Raw genomic sequence first — 19,035 nt, 5'->3', positions numbered from 1 at the left:
GGGATCCTAAGGAAAAGTGAGACATTCTGGGATCAAATCAGAAATTGGGACGGCTTCTGTAAATCTAGGATTGTCCCTGGAAGGTAGGGACACTTGGAGGTTCTGCTCCCTCTCTTAGGTTGTAAACCATTATTTTATATTGCTAACTGTGATATAAAGGCGGAAAAGAAGGAAATGCACAACTGCATAATTCATAAGATATCTGGATGGTCACATGTGGCAGCGTAAATAGAACTTCGGCTCCTTTTTAAAATTAGTGTAAAGCAGGGATAGTCAGTGTAGAGTCCTTCAAAAGTTGTGGACTAAAGTTCCCATCCTCCCTGGCTATGGTGGCTGGGGCGATGGGAGTTGTAGTTCAAAACATCAGGAGGGCATCTGGTGTAAAGCTTACTGGTGACTTCTACAATGCAGGACTTTATCTCAAACTTCTGATTCTTGCAAGTTGGTCCTAATATGATAGGTAAGGACATGTAGGGCAGAAATTCAACAGGTATAGATTGGCAAGTCTTCCCAGGACAGTCTCCCCCTGCTCCTGATGAGGTATGTCAATCAGAGGCAGAGCTAACTGCTCCGGCACCCAGAGCGGCGCACATGCTGTGCACCCAGGGGCAGGGCCAGGGGGGGGCGGGGTGAGCGTCCCAGGGTGGTGGTGCCCACAGCGAACATCCCAGGGGGCAAGCTGCCCAGAAGGGGTGGAGCGAGCTTCCCATGGCGGGCTGCTTCCTGGGGGGGGGGGGGGGAGGGAGCCGCCCCGCTTTGCCAGCAGCCTTCGTTCCTTCCGTCTTCCTTTTAACAGCTTGGGGGAGGCTCCCTGCCAGGAAGCAGCCTGGGAGTGGGGGTCAATGGTGTGCCCCCTGACCATGACTCCCAAGCCTCCCCCGAGCTGTCAAAACGACGGCTCAGGGTAGGCTTGGGAGTTGCGGATGGACGGCATGCCAAATGTCACCCCCCTCAGTGATGACACCCGGGGCAGACCACCCCCCTGGCCCCCCTTCCTCCACCCCTGAGCGGTGCTATTCCAGTCATGCTGCAGACTTGCCCTTGCGGAAGAGAACATCTTTCTCCTCTCCCCTTCAACTCCCTAGGCACTCTGGATTAGATTTTGGGGGTGCACAGGGAGAAGAGATAAAGGAAAAGCCACGTTGTGCAAGCAGAACAACTCTCACACAGAACAAGATACAGCAGGGGAACTGGGGGCGGCATTCACCTGACCTCCCTGCTGCATAATAGGATGAGGAGCGGGCAAGGCAACAGCATGGTTGTTGCGGTGCAAATGCACTGGCAAGAGCACGGAATTGGTTCTGCTGGTGCTTTTGCACCACACTGACTTTGCTTCTTCCACCACTGATGTCAATTCATTTCACATCCCTTGCTTTTTGACATTAATCTGCTTACCTAATGGGACAGTTTAACGGGGCGTTTTGTGGTTTTTTGCTACTGGATATTATTATATTATAGGTAGCCAAGCACAGCTGGTGACCTGCCAACCACATATGGCAACCCATCAGGGGCTTGATACACCTCCTGTTTGTGCGGCCTACCTGGGACTCCCAAAACAGAGGGGTAATGAAGCCCCTGGCAAGCCATACTGCATTTGGCAGGTGCGGTTCAGTCAGCTTGATGGATCACAGGTTGTGTAGGCCTGCTTTAAGACTGCCTAAATATGGATAGACTATTACTGATTGCATTTCACGGTGCTGGCTCTCCTTCACTTATTGAGCTTGGGGTATATATGTGCACACTTGTGCACGGGGCAGAGAAGGTTGCTCTTTTATGGAGTTACACACCCTCCAACATTTCTCCAATGAAAATAGGGAAGTCCTATTCAATAGTAGTAGTAGTAGGACGACGCGGGTGGTGCTGTGGTCTAAACCACTGAGCCTAGGGCATGCCGATCAGAAGGTTGGCAGTTCGAATCCCCATGACGGGATGAGCTCCTGTTGCTCAGTCCCTGCTCCTGCCAACCTAGCAGTTCAAAAGCACGTCAAGTGCAAGTAGATAAATAGGTACCACTCCGGCAGGAAGGTAAACGGTGTTTCTGTGCGCTGCTCTGGTTCGCCAGAAGTGGCTTAGTCATGCTGGCCACATGACCCGGAAGCTGTACGCCAGCTCCCTCGGCCAGTAAAGCGAGATGAGTGCCGCAACCCCAGAGTTGTTTGTGACTGGACCTAACAGTCAGGGGTCCCTTTACCTTTTTATTCAATAGTAGTAGTAGTAGTAGTAATTTTACTATTTATACCGTGTCCATCTTACTGGGTTGCCCCAGCCACTCTGGGTGGCTTCCAACATATTTAAACATAACATTGAAAAACTTCCTTATACAGTGGTACCTTGGTTTTCGAACATCTTGGAAGTCGAACAGTCTTCCGGAACAGATTACGTTCGAAAACCAAGGTACCACTATACAGGGCTGCCTTCAGATGGCTCAATCCATACCCTCCAACATTTCTCTGATGAAAATAGGGATGTCCCATTCCACAATGATAATTTTACGATTATACCCCACACATCTCACTGGATTGCCCCAGCCACTCTGGGCAGCTTCCAACATATATAAAAATCTCATTAAACATTAAACATTTTTTTAAAAAAAACCTTCCCTATACAGGATTGCCTTCAGATGGCTCGGGGGCTGGATAACTCCATAGCCTCCAAAATTTCTCCAATGAAAATAAGGACATCCTAAGGAAAAGCAGGACATTCCGGGATCAAATAAGAAACTGGGCTGGCTTCTCTAAATCAGGGATGTCCCTGGAAAATAGGGACACTTTGGGGGTTTGGGACCAAGAAATGAGCTCCAAAGATTGTTCCTACATTAGAACGATGCCCCCCAATTCTTCTGCCTCCCTTATGGTGCCTATTGTTAAATTCCAGTGGTTTTCTAAATAGCAATTGTAATCTCTCCAAAGGAAAACCTAAAATTGGCTGTTTGTAGAGCATTGGGTTTACATTGAAGCCTAGCAGCTGTTCAGTTCACTTGTCTCCTCCTGCATGGCTGAAAAGTTGATCTTGAAGACTGATGTCTAATGGGGAAAAGAATATATTGCTTGCAGTTTCCCAAAACACCGCAGAATTCTCATCTGTCGCTGGTTTCAAATTCTCATTGCAATAAAAGAGAGGGCAGACCTCTCTTCTTAATAATATAGGACTCTTAGGTTGTTGTGTTGCTGGAGATGTCTCTCTCTCTCTCTCTCTCTGTGTGTGTGTGTGTGTGTGTGTGTGTACACGCACTGCACAGAAATTTTGCAATGTGGAAAGTTTTCAGGGATTCACTCCCTCTCCCCAAACCAGGGAGAAAATACACAGAAAAATGTTGTTGTTGTTTTTTTTAAAAAAGTTTGCTACAAGGTTATATTACAATTCACTAAAAGATGGGTTGTATTTCTCATTCTCTTTTTTTAAAAAACAACAAAACAACACTATTCTTACTGTTTTGTTTGTTAGTATGTTAAGCACTTTTGATCCTCGCATGAAGGCCAGTATAAAAATCTAATAGTAATAAAAGAATTCAATGAATTTATTCATGTATGCGACTACAGCGGCAAGAATGTTATTTGTCCAAAAATGGAAAGAAACAGAAATCCCAACAAAAGAAGAATGGATACAAAAACTGGAATATGCAGAAATGGTGAAACTTACCGGAAAAATAAGAAATCAAGGCAACAAACTTTTTATAAAAAAATGGAAATAGTTTATTGAATATGTACAAATAAATTGTAAACAGATAAGGACATTGGCAGGATTGTTGCAATAACTCACAGTTCCATAAGGGTAAATAATTAAAGTAGATGAAAAAAAGAATAAGTTAACTTAGAATATGCAGGAAATGATATATATATAAATTTAAGGAACCACAGAAAGAGGAGGAAGTAAGTCGAGTTTTGAAATGTTAAAATGACTGTGAAACTATTGAAATGTATATAACTGAAAATTGCAAAATTAAAATTAAAATTGAACAACACAAATTAAACTATGATAAGAATGTGCAGTACACATGTCACCCCAAACTGAACTTAGCATGCTACCTGCCCTCAAAGCCTGCTTCTTTCTAAAAGCCTTTTCCTGGCCTAGATATAAGTGATGGCAAAAGCTTTCACTGCTAAATTTCTTTTGTGTTGGCTGATGTTCATGGGTGCAAAGCCAGGGGGCGGGAGCAGAAAATGGCTACCCTACTGTTTTAAAAAAGAACTAATTGTATGTGCCGGCTCATGAGGCTGGTCAGTCCTGCTCTTGCTTTCTCTGTGGAATTTGCATAGGGCTATTTTGTTATAGTCTTGGTGAAAACATCCAGGCCAGTGAGCTACAGCCCGATAATTTATACCTGACACATTAAGCAGCATTCGGCTTTCAGCCTTATTCTAACAATGCTCTCTGAGTGAATAATTGCCCTCTAACTCACACCCTGGAGTATCTTGTTGCTCGTACATCAAGTTCCTATCTAATTGTGGCAGTAAACAGACATGATTTTCTGCACAAGAGAAAATAAGGGACAAACGTATCAAAATACATAATCATAAAATTGTAGAGCTCGAAGGGACCTTGAGGGTCATCTAATTCAATTTCTTGAAACACAGGGATCTCAACTAAAGCATCCTTGACAGATGGCTGCTTAAAAACCTACAATGAAGGAGAATCCACCATCTTCTGAAGGAGTCTGTTTGTGTCAGAAAGTTTCTCCTGATGTTTAGTTGGAATCTCCTTTCTTGAAGCCAGTGGTTTGGATCCTACCCTCCGGAACAGGAGGAAACAAGCTTGCTCCATCCTCCATGTGACAGCCCTTGAGATATTCGAAGATGGCTATCATATCTCCTTTTGAATTATGGTGCTGGAGGAGACTATTGAGAGTCCCATGGTCTGTAAGAAGATCAAACCTCTCCATTCTGAAGGAAATCAGCCCTGAGTGCTCAGTGGAAGGACAGATCGTGACGCTGAGGCTCCAATACTTTGGCCACCTCATGAGAAGAGAAGACTCCCTGGAAAAGACCCTGATGTTGGGAAAGATGGAGGGCACAAGGAGAAGGGGACGACAGAGGACGAGATGGTTGGACAGTGTTCTCAAAGCTACCAGCATGAGTTTGACCAAACTGTGGGAGGCAGTGGAAGACAGGAGTGCCTGGCGTGCTCTGGTCCATGGGGTCACGAAGAGTCGGACACGACTAAACAACAACAAATCATATCTCCTCTCAGTCTCCTCTTTTCCAAGCTAAACATACCCAACACCTTCAAGTGTTCCTCATAAGGCTTGGTTTCCAGACCCTTTCTCAACTTGGTCACCCTCCTCAACACACATTCCAGCTTGTCAACATCCTTCTTAACTTGTGGCACCCAGAACTGGAAACAGTAATCTAGCTGTGGTTTGACCAATGCAGAACAGAACAGGACTATTCCTGTTTGGTTTGATCCTGCCTTCTACCAACCTTGTCCAGTCTGGAGCCCTCCAGATGCTTTGAACTACAACTCCCATCAACCCTGTCCACCTTGCCCAGTGATCAGGGATGGTAAGAGTTGAAGTTCAAAGTATCTGGAGGGTTCCAGACTGGAAAAGGTTGGTAGAAGGCAGGATCAAACCAAATTTCTCTCCCATGCCTTAGGTCTTACTGGCACCCAGTATCTGTAAAAGATGAACCCATTATTATTTTTTAGAGGCTGAAAGTTTGAATAGCTTTCAGAATCCCACCCCCACCCCTTTTTCTTCATTTTTTGGAAACCTTTTTTCTTTTCTTTTTAAGAATTATCTTCTCTCTCCAGTACTCCTCCTGCTAGGAACAAGGACAAAGTTGCCTCCCAATTAAATGCTAATCTTGAGTCTCAGTGATTGATTTTAATGCTTCCGTGAACAACACATGCAGTGTTTCCAAGTCTGGATAAAAAATGGAAAGGGCTATCATTAATCCTCAAGCCTCGGTATGTAATTCAAACGCTATTTAAAATTGATAAATTCCTTTAGCTGCACAGCTTTTCATGGGAAGTTTTATCCAGAGAGCGCTTGCCTGCATGAGTGCCGCCTAGTTTTTATTTATTTCTGAAATATTCGAACCGTGGCCAGTTGGGCCTTGACTGGGATTGCTTAACCCACTAGTGGTTCCAGGAAATAAGAAGCTGGAAGGTCAGTGTCGGAGCGCAAACCTTGAATGCAAAAGGTCCCAGGTTAAATCACAAACATCTCCAGCTAGGTCTAGGAATGTTCCCTGCTTGAAAGTCTGCAATGCCTATCTGGACCTATCTGGAGACGCTTGTAAATGCAACTTTTTTACTTATTTAGTTCCTGGGTTTGTATAGGTAAAGGACCCCTGGACTGTTAAGTCCAGTCAAAGACGACTATGGGGTGCAACACTCATCTTGCTTTTCAGACCAAGGGAGCCAGCGTTTTCCCACAGAAAGCTTTCCAGGTCATGTGGTCAGCATGACTTAACTGCTTTTGGTGCAATGGAACACCGTGACGGAAACCAGAGCGCATGGAAATGCCGTTTATTTTCCCACTGCAGTGGTACCTATTTATCTACTTGCACTGGAGTGTTTTTGAACTGCTAGGTTGGCAGGAACTGGGACAGAGCAATGGAAGCTCACCCTGTCAGGGGGATTTGAACCACCGACCTTCTGAGTAGCAAGCCCAAGAGGCTCAGTGGTTTAGACCATAGCACCACCAGTGTATATAGACACTTCCTAACCAGAGTCCTCTGGGTTGTTCAAAAAAGAAAGCAACCCCCCAAACCCCTATTAACCTACAGCAGGGGTGAGGAACATTTCTCATCTGAGGGCAACAGTCTCTTCTGAAGGTCACAGGCCCATGGATGGCAGAGCTGGGCTATATCTCTTTTCCAACATTGTAATATACCGCTGGCTAAACTTCGCAATATGGTGGTATATTATAAAAGAAGGCAGGGAGGAAGAAGGCAGTTGCCGGCCACTGAGACAATTGGCGTCACTGTGCGCACCTCCTGCCTCTTCCTGTCGAGGCCAAGAGGGTGGCACTGCTCCAGGCAGAGTGCATCAGCCGGGGCACTGCATGGCAGGGTACCGTAGAGCTGCTGACCCTGTCCCTGTGAGGCATGGGGTGAAGTTTCCTCCTTCTCCAGCACCTGGCACACAGAGGAAGTAACCACGGCTCTGCTTGGCACAAGGCAAAGCCCCCGCCACCTACAGCACTTGGCATCTAGAGGAAGGAGTGCCAGCTTCCTGAGGGTGAAATTGTTCTCTCTCAGGCATGCGTTTAGAAATTTGGGGCCATGCTGATCAGCAGAGGGTAGCACAGATTCCCCTTATGCATCCACCTCTAGTCCTCCTGAGTTCAAAGCAGCTGGAGGCTTAAAAATTGGAAATGAAGCATTGTCCAGACCCATTAGATATTATTCAAAGTTTACTTTCAGAACTTTCTTCAAAAAACAGAACAAAAACATCAACGATACATCCAAAATATCCATGCAATGCCTTGTGCTGTCCAGCAAGGCTCAGTATCTTAGAAAGAAAATAAACTTATAATGACAAACATAGCGCTCTCTCTCTCTCTCTCTCTCTCTCTCTCTCTCTCTCTCTCTCTCTCTCTCTCTCTCTCTCTGGCTCCGTTGGCTCCATCCCAACCCCTTTAGATTGGATCTGTTTTCCTGGAGAGCTTCATTTACATCCTCCTTCCAGGGAGTTTGGGAACAAACTAGCCACCACCTTTCCAGGATGGCGAATTTGCAATTCATTACTTCTCACATGATCTAAGGTTAAACACTCACATGTTAGCTGCTAGAGAACAACCATCTGTTAATTATCAAACAGATAAAACTCAGAGAGAGCTCTCCTTGCTGTTCTTTAGCTTCAGTGGAATATTCCGTTAAATCTTCATTTCAGTATGAATTAAACCAATTATACTTAACAACTAGCCTATTGACCCTGAGCAGGGATCTGTATCAAGACCTTCCAAGCTGAAGACCAACACTCTATTAAGAACATAAGAGCCCTGCTGGCCCATAGAGTAAAGCTTTCTTACAATGGCTAACCAGATAACTATAGGAAGCCTATAAGTAGTTATCTGCAACACACTAATATAAGGGGTTCTGCTGCAGCACACACCAGGATTTGTGGATTTGGGCTGGGGAATCGATTTCCAAAGCATATGATGTTCACTCCTCATGATCCTTATGAACAGGAGTTGAGAGGTTCTTAGTGTTTCCTGCACTTGTATAAAGGTCATAATTTACTAAGGGAAGCCGCTTGGTTACCCCGCATTATAAACAGAGTGGTTATAAACTAGCCCTGTGGAAAGATTGGTGACTGCACTGTAGCGTTAATGTACATTCTCATAACAGTGTAGTAAATAACTCATTTCATCACGGCAGCTCGGAGGGCCCACAAACAGGGGCATTTGAATGTTCCCTAGATTATTCCTAACTCTTGTATATTGGACAATAAAAGAAATTGCTTTCCTGTGTTTCTTCTCCCCGCCCCTTGTGTGTACCTGCTTGCAAAACCATCTCATACATAATGCAGTGCAATAAAACGCAGAACCTAATGGCTGTTTTGCCTTTACCCCAATGTGTAAATAGCAGCAGAAACCCATTACTCACAATGTAGCCTTCAAACAACAATCTGAGCTCGACAAACTTTAAATAATTTGAAGGGACGCTGGAAACGGATGTTTCCTTGGAGCATCTTTTAGGAGGCTCATCAAACAACTCTCTCCCTGCCCCCCCCCCAGCTCAAACACCAAGAGAAATTGATGGTTTTCCTTAAAGGTAAAGCTGCTCTGATTTGAAATGGCATATAAGGAAGCTGTTCTCTGCTTTCTTTTGGAAAACACCCTGTAATTTCACAATTCCCATAGACGCATTGATTTATTTGCTTGGACCAATTTGTGCTGATCCGTTAAGTGATGTTTAAACGACAAATGCAATAAATGTTATAGTTGAACCTTGATTGCGTACATTTCCTGGATCATATCCAGATCCCTGTTGCCTTATATAAAAAGTCCCTTGATTTATCAGCATCTAAGCTGGTATCTCGTCTGAAAAGTGAATTATAAATAGTATGTCTATAGTATGGTATGATTATTGGAATGTTTCTGAATGCCCTCTAAGACATTGAAGGAAGGATACTGGAGCTTTTGAGGTCATTTGTGCAAAAACAGTTCTTCTGGTTTCTAAGTCACCTCCCTCCACCTCCCCAGTTTCAAGCATTTATGTGCTCTGCTGCCACTGCAAGACCTAAAGCAGTAATAAAAACAACAGACACAAAACAAAACTCAGGTCTTGGTTTCCTTTTTAAAACTGCAACAGATGCAGTTTGCATACATGTGCACAACACTGCAAAACAGCATCAAAGCAGCAGCGTTTGAAAATAAAATTGGCACAAATGATTCCTGACATCAGCTGACTGTGTAAGGTGAAAGTGACCCCACAAAACAGCCTCTATTCCAGCATTGGGTACTTCAAATGAAGCTGCAGTAACTGCAGGGTTAAGATCACTCCAAAGTTGAGCATAAGCGATCCCATGCCATGGCACACACACCTCATTTGAATGGCAATGCCCAACAACTTTGGGAGAGCCCGGCTGTTATATCTGACCTACGGAGACTGACACTGGTTCTCCAGGGTTTTAAAAAGGTAAAGGACCCCCGACCATTAAGTCCATTTGTGAACAACTCTGGGATTGCGGCGCTCATCTCGCTTTACTGGCCGAGGGAGCTGGTGTTTGTCCACAGAAAGTTTTTTTCTGGGTCATGTGGCCAGCATGACTAAGCCGCTTCTGGTGAAACCAGAGCAGTGCACAGAAATGCTATTTACCTTCCCGCTGGAGTGGTACCTATTTATCTACTTGCACTTTGACATGCTATCGAACTGCTAGGTTGGCAGGAGCTGGGACTGAGCAACGGGAGCTCACCCCGTCACGGAGATTTGAACCGCCGACCTTCTGATCGGCAAGCCCAAGGCTCAGTGGTTTATTTCCCAGCCCTACCAGAAGATGCTGAGCCTGGCTAGCTCAGCTGGTTAGAGCGTAGTGCTAATAATACCAAGGTTGCAGGTTCAATCCCCATATGGGACAGCTGCATATCCCTGCATTGCAAGGGGTTGGACTAGATGATTTTCAGGGTCCCTTTCAACTCTACAATTCTATGATTACAGGATTCTAAAACTGCACTTGGCTCCTTCTGCATGTGAGCTATGAACTACACCACTAAGCTACAGCCCTTCCGTAAGTTTGATTCATTTCAGATAAACCAATGAGGAGTATATAGCTTGAGCAGAGATGGAAACTCCTTCCAAAAGCAGCAACAGGAAGCAAAGCAACCAATGCTCTTGCCATGGAGTCAAGAATGAAAGGCAGTCTACCAATTAAAATAAGTGACAAAGGATTAATTGTGTGCTACATTAGCCCCCCTTCGCCAATATTTATAGCATTTCAAATTATTAGCTTTTTAATTAACACTGAAAGATCCGAAAGCACCTAATTGTATTCCACAGTAATTATAGTAACAAATGACGGGCGCAGAAATTAAAATTTGGTTGCTCTAATATTTCTATTTAAGGGTGTGCAAACACAGTAGATGGCCTGCTATTAAATGTCCCAAATGTGATGTTTTTCAACTGAATGGGAAGGAGGCATGTTCATGGCATGCCGTTAAGTGTTCGCGCATTCATCTGGGTTTGCGCCGCGAGAGCAGATGGTGTGCCAAAAGCATTACAAAGAGAACGCAAGTCCGTTTGCAAAAAAGAGAAGAGGGAAAAAGCAGCTCCCTTCAACACTAATATGTTTACTGAATTATTTAGCATGTACACATTAGACTTTGGTATTGTATTAGGGCTCGAAAGGCAAAGAGCCAAGTTTTCTCTGCTGTTTACGAGAGAAGATAGAAAAGGTGGCCTCAATGCCTTTGAATTCCTGGTGTCACATCTTTGGCGTTCAGACAGCAAAATTCAAGGACACATTTATTTGGCCATTTTGTGCTGGCACCCACACCGCTTTTATCAACATGTGAGCAGCTCTTTTGTTTAACCACAAAAATAAAATGGGAGCAGGGGAACTGAATTGTTAGGAACTGGGAAATGTGGAAATGTTTTTGAACAAGTCAGGCCTGTACAAAAGGGACAGGCTTCACTCGAATCAGGATGGAACCATATCATTGGCGCTTAAAGAAATGGTGGCAGAGCAACTTGTAAACTGAAAGGAGCTGAGAACATCCAGTTTGGAACAAATTGTTCCCCAGGGATAAAGGGGAGGGGTGATGTTTAAGACTCAATACATTTGCCAAAAGAACGTGGGTTGGAATAACAATGTGGAGGTAGAGATGTCATAATTGTGCACCTTTGGTGGACGTGCCCAAAGATTAAGGCTTTCTGGGAGATGATATATAATGAATTGAAAAAGATATTTAAATATACCTTCTTGAAGAAACCAGAAGCTTTTCTCTTGGGTCTGGTCGGCCAATTGGTGTTAAAGAAGGATAGAACTTTTTTCAGGTATGCAACAACAGCAGCAAGAATACTCATCGCAAAGTATTGGAAGACACAAGATCTACCCACCTTGGAAGAGTGGCAGTTGAAGATGATAGACTACATGGGACTAGCAGACTGGCAGAATTCAGGACCAGGGAAAAGAGACGGCGGAAGAAGAATGGAAGAAATTTAAGGACTATCTTTGGAAACATTGTAAAATTAAGGAGTGCTAGAATGACGTGGGTCCAAAAATTAAGTGGTTTTCAGCGGTATTGATTAAGAAAAAAGAAAGGAAATGTGAAAATTATTTTGAAAATAAGGGAGAGGATTTGTTGAATTGATAATACAGAAATTTGAATACAGAAAGGGGAGGTATGAGGAGGTCAGGGAAGTTAGGTATATGAAAGTAAGAGATTGAAATTATACTTGTTTGTTTGTTGTTTGTTTTGTGTGGTTTTTTTTTCTTGATGTGTTCTCTTTTTGTGTAATACTGGAAAACTTAATAAATATCTTATTAAAAAAAAGAGATGTCATAATTGTGGTAGAAAACCCCCCAGAGGACAGTCAAATCACCTACTCCAGATAAGACATGGGTGGTGCTGTGGTCTAAACCACTGAGCCTCTTGGGCTTGCCAATTGGAAGGTCGGCGCTTCGAATCCCCATGATGAGGTGAGCTCCCATTGCTCTGTCCCAGCTCCTGCCAACCTAGGTGTTTCCTGCTTGGCAGGGGGTTGGACTCGATGGCCCTTGTGGTCTCTTCCAACTCTATGATTCTATGATTCTATGATTCTAGCAGTTCAAAAGCACACCAGTGCAAGTAGATAAATAGGTAACACTGTGGAGGGAAGGTAAACAGTATTTCCATGTGCTCTGGCTTCCATCATGTTGTCCTGTTGTGCCAGAAACGGTTTAGTCATGCTGGCCACATGACCCGGAAAGCTGTCTGTGGACAAATGCCAGCTCCCTTGGGCTGAAAGTGAGATGAGTGTCACACAACATGTGTGAGATGAGTGCCACACAACATGTGTGAGAGAGTGCTTTGATTTTCTAAACTGTGTTCTAAGTGTGATGTTCTTATATTTTTCCTCCATGTATGAAGCTTGCTAGTTTGTGTTCGAGACTGACATTTGCAAAATAGAAAGACCAACTATGTGCTCTTCAGTCTGGTTGCCCATGTACAGTGGTACCTCAGGTTACATACGCTTCAGGTTACATACACTTTAGGTTACAGACTCCGCTAACCCAGAAATAGCACCTCGGGTTAAGAACTTTGCTTCAAGATAAGAGCAGAAATCGTGCTCTGGCGGCGCAGCGGCAGCAGGAGGCCCCATTAGCTAAAGTGGTGCTTCAGGTTAAGAACAGTTTCAGGTTAAGAACGGACCTCCGGAACGAATTAAGTACTTAACCCAAGGTACCACTTTACAAACTGTTTTCCAGGGGGACATCATTATATTTTCAATGAGCATGCGAAGTCTTGCTTCCCATGCTATCATCGGTTGCGCAATATTAACAAAGGGCTTCGAGAAATACCAAACATTCACGATTAAATGTGCTCCAAACTAGTGGTTTACACCTGCTGCTTCTGTCGCAGCTCCTTTAGCACAGAATAGTCTGCAAAGATCAAGGCACCATTTCTCTGACATTTCCCTGACTGTTAATTTCCACATTATACTCGAGCTTTCACATGACGTAAAAGCCACTTCAAGGAAACTAATGGAACATAGTGCCTGCTCAGCACTCATTTCTAGGTGATTTGATTCCAGAGGAATTCTGTTTGCAACCCCCTTAACTCAGAAAATTGCAGGAAAAAAGCAGGGATCTGTGCTGCTACACATATATTCTTTATTACGGTCCAAAGATCCACAAAAAAACAGTTTCGAAAGCAAACTACAGCAGGAATACAGGGAAAACAATCCAAGGCAATCACTATGCTTTATCCCAGGGGTAGGCAACCTAAGGCCCGGGGGCCAGATGCGGCCCAATCCCTTTCTCAATCCGGCCCATGGACAGTCTGGGATTCAGCATGTTTTTACATGAGTAGAATGTGTCCTTTTATTTAAAATGCATCTCTGGGTTATTTGTGGGGCATAGGAATTTGTTCATTCCCCTCCAATAGATAGATAGATAGATAGATAGATAGATAGATAGATAGATAGATAGATAGATAGATAGTCTGGCCCACCACATGGTCTGAGGGATGGTGGACCGGCCCACAGCTGAAAAAGGTTGCTAACCCCTGCTTTATCCAGCACATGTTGATTTCTAATTCTTATTACCTCTGAGAGAATGTTTGTCATGGCCAGGGCAATATCATTTGTCTTATCTTCGAGAAGATACTTGAGATAGGAGGTTTCAGAATTTCCAGGTAAATAAGGGTTTAATGACTTGATCTCTGGCTTTATGGAGCCCACAGTGTGGTAAGATATGTTTCATACAACCGACAGCCTGCGAACATAAGCAGAGTCTATTTTGATAAGGTATCTGATAAGGCTACTGCTTTGTGAATGGGAAACGTACCTTGCTATCTATCTATAAATTGATTGCATTATTGAAGGCTTTACCCTACTCGCAAGATGCGTTTCCAAAATATAAAGGGGGAAAGAACTATACTCACAGTGTAAACGGCAGGACAGATTTGCCAGCGCTGTAATTATTGTTAGCCTGGAAGCAGGGGTTCATATTGCCATTTTGCAGTAAGGAGGTTTATAGAACCAGTGTAATCTGGAGACATTGCAAGATGGAAGTGCAGCTCATAAGGAATCAGGTGGGGATATCAATAGAGGTAAAGTGCTCTATTAATATTTCACTACCAAATAATCCATGCTGAGATATATAGTCTTAATATATAGAAAGGTTTAAGAATTACATCATGCACAGGAGTATATCGTTACTTCAGTGCAAAATTCATCTTATTAAGTGCAACCTTTGAGGTGACCCTACACATCCTATAGTTTATTGGTATCAATAAAAACTGCCAGTAGCATCTCCTTCACCACTGGGACTTCCTCGCAACTAACATACAATGAGCTGGAAGGCAAAAGTTGATCAGCATCTATTAAGTCAAGTGTGTGTGTGTGTGTGTGTGTGTGTGTGTGTGTGTGTGTGTAAAACCAGCAGCAGTACAACAACATAAATTTGTACTTCATGATAAAAACAAAAAAGGGGAGGGAGTATAAGAGCCAATGGGGTGATGGTGAAACTTAATTCAGATAAGACAGAGGCTGTTAGTGGGTGGTTGCCTAGACCGGATGGGTGGGAGATCACCTGGTCTTGATAGGGTTACACTTCCTCTGAAGGAACAGGTTCATAGTTTGAAGGTACTCCTGGATCAGGTGATCTCAGTGGCCAGCAGTGCCTTCGATCAGCTTCAGCTGGTGGCCCAGCTATGCCCCTATCTGGACAAGAATAGCCTAACTACTGTTCTCTATGCTCTGATTAGATTACTGCAATGCATTATACATAGCTGAAGCGGTTGGGAAATTTCAGCTGGTGCAGAATTCAGTGGCCAGCTTGCTCATCGGAGGAAGACAGTTTGAGCATATTACACCGATCCTGGTCTGACTGTGCTGGCTACTAGTTAGTTTCCGGGCTCAATTTAAAGTGCTGGTTTTGACCTATAAACCTTAAACGGCTCAGGACCTCAATACCTCAAGGACCGCCCTCCTTTCATATGAACCCACCTGGACCCTGAGATCATCTTCTGAGGCCCTTCTTCATATACCCCCTCCACGAGAGGTCTGGAGGGTAGCAACACAAGAACGGACCTTCTCTGCAGTGGCTCCCTGTCTGTGGAATGCTCTCCCCAGGGAAGTTCGCCTGGTGCCTTCATTATACACCCTTAGGTGCCAGGCAAAAAAGTTCCTTTTTAACCAGGTCTTTGATTTGATTGACATCCTATGCCTTTTAAAATGTGCTCTTTTGGGGGGGGGGGTATTGGGTGGTTGTAGTTTTATTTTGAATACGTATTTTGTGGTTTTATATTTTGATTTTATTCTGTGAACAGCCCTGAGACCTCCAGGTATAGTGTAGTATATAAATTCAATAAATAAAATAAATATGAAATGCCTTCTCTTAAGCAAGGAGTTGGATTTGTGAATTACAGTCATACCTCGGGTTGAAGTAGCTTTGGGATAAGTATTTTCGGGTTGCGCGGTGCAGTGACCCGGAAGTAACGGAGCGTGTTACTTCCAGGTTTCACCACTCGTGCATGCGCAGATGGTCAAAGTGATGTCATGTGCATGCACGGAAGTGGCGAATCACGATCTGCACATGCACAGATGCACGGACGCGGGTTGCATTCACCTCTGGATGCGAACGGGGCTCCCCATTCACATCCAGAGGTACCACTGTATCTCAGTTTCTCTCCATGTCGGCTTTCTTTTACAACCTCCCCAAACCCTATTTTGTAATTGATATGCATGCTAATATGAGCTACATAATCCATTGTATTAAGAATCACTATCTGGAAGCATAATTAGATATTCTGATAAAAGCTTGCCAAATTAGCCTCAAATACTTATTAGCTTGGCTGGAGAGTTAGATCCAGTAAAATTATCTATTATTCTTCCATTCCTTCTGCAACTGAGGGAGGGAAAGTTGTCAGGTGATTACGGTAGTCTTTTATATTATGCTTTCTGATAAGGAATATCATTCAGATGACCCCTTTTCTACGCAAGCTCCATAAATGGCACTTGACATTGCGTGAATGGAATTGAAGTCTTTCCTATGCAGGATTTTTTCTTCTTTTCTTCTTTTCTGAAAAAGCTTATTAATTGGAAAGTGGATTAACACCGTACATACATGTCAAACATATTTCTGCCTATATCTAGAAACTTGACTATAATTATCCTGAAGATCAGGATGGGGGAGATCAGCTAATTTTTGTCTTAGAAGTTTGGACTTGATGCATTTTTAAAATGTTACCTACGGCAGTAAAAAGGTAAAGGTAAAGGACCCCTGGATGGTTAAGTCCAGTCAATGGTGACTATGGGGTATAGCGCTCATCTCGCTTTTCAGGCCGAAGGAGCCAGCATTTGTCCACAGACAGCTTTCTGGGTTATGCGGCCAGCATGTCTAAACTGCTTCTGGCACAACGGGACACTGTGATGAAAGCCAGAGTGCATGGAAATGCCATTTACCTTCCCGCTGCAAGGGTACCTATATATCTACTTCCACTGGTTTGCTTTTGAACTGCTAGGTTGTCAGGAGCTGGGAGAGAGCAATGGGAGCTCTTCATGTCGCTGGGTTTTGAACAGCTGACTTTCTGATCAGGAAGCCCAAGAGGTTCAGTGGTTTAGACCACAGTGCCAGCTGCGTCCCTATAAGCGATAGCAGTGTAACATGAAGCAATGCCTACCAAAATGCCCTCCAGAATGGCACAGATCTCTGCCAGCCCTGGACATTACAATGCATGTGGCAGTGGATTTTTGCAATAAATCTTTTCTCCTACCCTGGCCCATGAGTTATCATTAGAGTTATTCTGTTAAACATCCGTTACATGCCAGTTTAAGACAGGCATAGCCTATGAGTTAAGAAATGACTTAAGAGATGGCCGTGAATCCTTGATCACTTCCAGACATCCTTTTCATAGTGACTTTGTGCTCATGCTTGTACCGGGGCATCTATGAGTGGTCTGATTTCAATACTGTTTGTCCCTACAAAAGCTTTGGGGTGGGCATACTGCTTCATTTCCAGTCAGTGCTTGTTCCATAACAGCCCTGTGAAAGTTGTTTTCTGTAGTTTTTTACACTGAGAATGTTTCTGTGGGTGAGGGTTTTCTTGTTTTTTGTTTTCCTTTTTTTAAAAAAAGTATGCAATTGTGTGACCAGACGGCGACAGCCCCAGCCCCCAGGGATCATAAGGAAGGAATAAAGACTCTGACAACATTATATGGAATTAAAATTAGGCCACAACTTTATTAAACTTCCGAATGTAGGAATACCTTGGTTTAGGCCTTGGGCATGTATCCCTCCCAGCCCCCCAGCCAGGGGGAACTGGGGCTCATCAGGTAAATGGGATATGGGGGTGCTCTGCAAGACCTAAGTGTAGCAGGCAGCCAAGCCCATATCCCTGCATGCAGAGTAGTTCACTGACGACTTTTCAGTGTATGGCCAGTGACACCCATATATATAACCCCTTTAAGAGGGGGGCCCTGGAATCACCGCTGCAGGGGGGTGAGCCACCACTACATGCCCCCCCCAATAGGGAAGAAAAGACTAAAGGATTCTACCCAAGGCCATAACCGCCACCTGGGACCATGAACTCCTGGTCTCTTCGCCAAGACTAAAATAGGAAAAAAACTCAAGAAAGGTCAGATCACGAGTGATGCCCTTGGAATGCTAAAATGACAGCCAAAGGTGGGCACACCAACAACCCGTGAAATAAACACCAAAGCCACAAGGACCAGAGGGGGAAAACCCCAAAACTGTATACCTTACAAGGTGGTTATTGTACTTTACCAGATCTTAACCTATTACAGTATTTGTAAGAATGGATTCCGAATATCATTGAATTTGTCCATGGCAAGTCTGCATTTATAGGCAAGTTGTTCATATGTTGCAAGTTTGTATAAATCTTCAATCCAATCACAGAAGGGAGCCACATTTTTATTTTTCCAGTTCATCAGTATCAGTCTTTTTGTTGTGGTAAGGGCATGGAGAGTCCACTGGTATTGTCCTTTTGTAAGGTTCCATGTTCTGGGTATATAATTCAAGAGGATATTTTGCACGGTATATGTAAGGTTGTTCCGTACAGTTCTGTTGATGGTTTTGGTTATTTACTGCTAAAAATCTTTCAATGTAGGACAATGAAAAAAATTACATTTTAGAGAAGCATTATCCCTGTTGCAACTCCAACAGATATCTTAGACAACCCCTTTCTAAGCAAACATAATGGGGTCCAGTATATTCTAAATTTAAATGTTATTTTTGCTATATATTTTTAAGGTCCAGAGATGGGTGAGGTTGCTGGGATGGAGGTGTCTTGCTTTTGTTGCACATTCATTTAAGAGTGCCTTTTTAGGTTGCAACAATGCAGTGACATTGGGGAAGAATTTCAGAACACCTAATAAATCGGGATGATATGTGAATGCTTTGTTATCGATCCACCACTAATGCACTTTTATTGTGTCAATGACATGTTGTAGTATACACCTGCAAAAAAGAGGGGAGGGAATAAAGTCTGTTTTGCCTCCATCACGAACTCAGCTTTTGTTCTGCACTCTAGTGATAATAACTCTGTATCACTCTGCAGGGCTAATGTAAAGATTATTGGGATAATGTAGACAAGGACCTCAATATTACCCATCTATTTTGTTAAATCACATCTCTCCCCCTTTTTATATTAGTGGTCTAAGAGCACCTATCTGTAATCATAATTGGTGCTGCTTTTAGGTTCTGCTCTTGAATTTAAAAGGTTGGATAGGGTGAAAAATTTCCATGTTCCCTTTCAAATCTCCAAGGAAGAAAATGTGCTTCCAGATGGGGACTTAATATTGCAAACATTGAGATACCAGGGACTGGTAATTGGCAAGAGGTTGTGTGTGTGTGTTTTAACATACTGGGGGGGGGGGTAAATCCATATTAAAAGGTGGGGAGGGGGAATACAGGCTAACATCAT

This window comes from Podarcis erhardii, assembly GCF_964252035.2.
Source record: "Podarcis erhardii genome assembly, chromosome: 2".
NCBI classification, from domain to species: domain Eukaryota; kingdom Metazoa; phylum Chordata; class Lepidosauria; order Squamata; family Lacertidae; genus Podarcis; species Podarcis erhardii.
The sequence above is the reverse complement of the archived record's forward strand: the minus strand, read 5'-3'. Positions refer to the sequence as shown.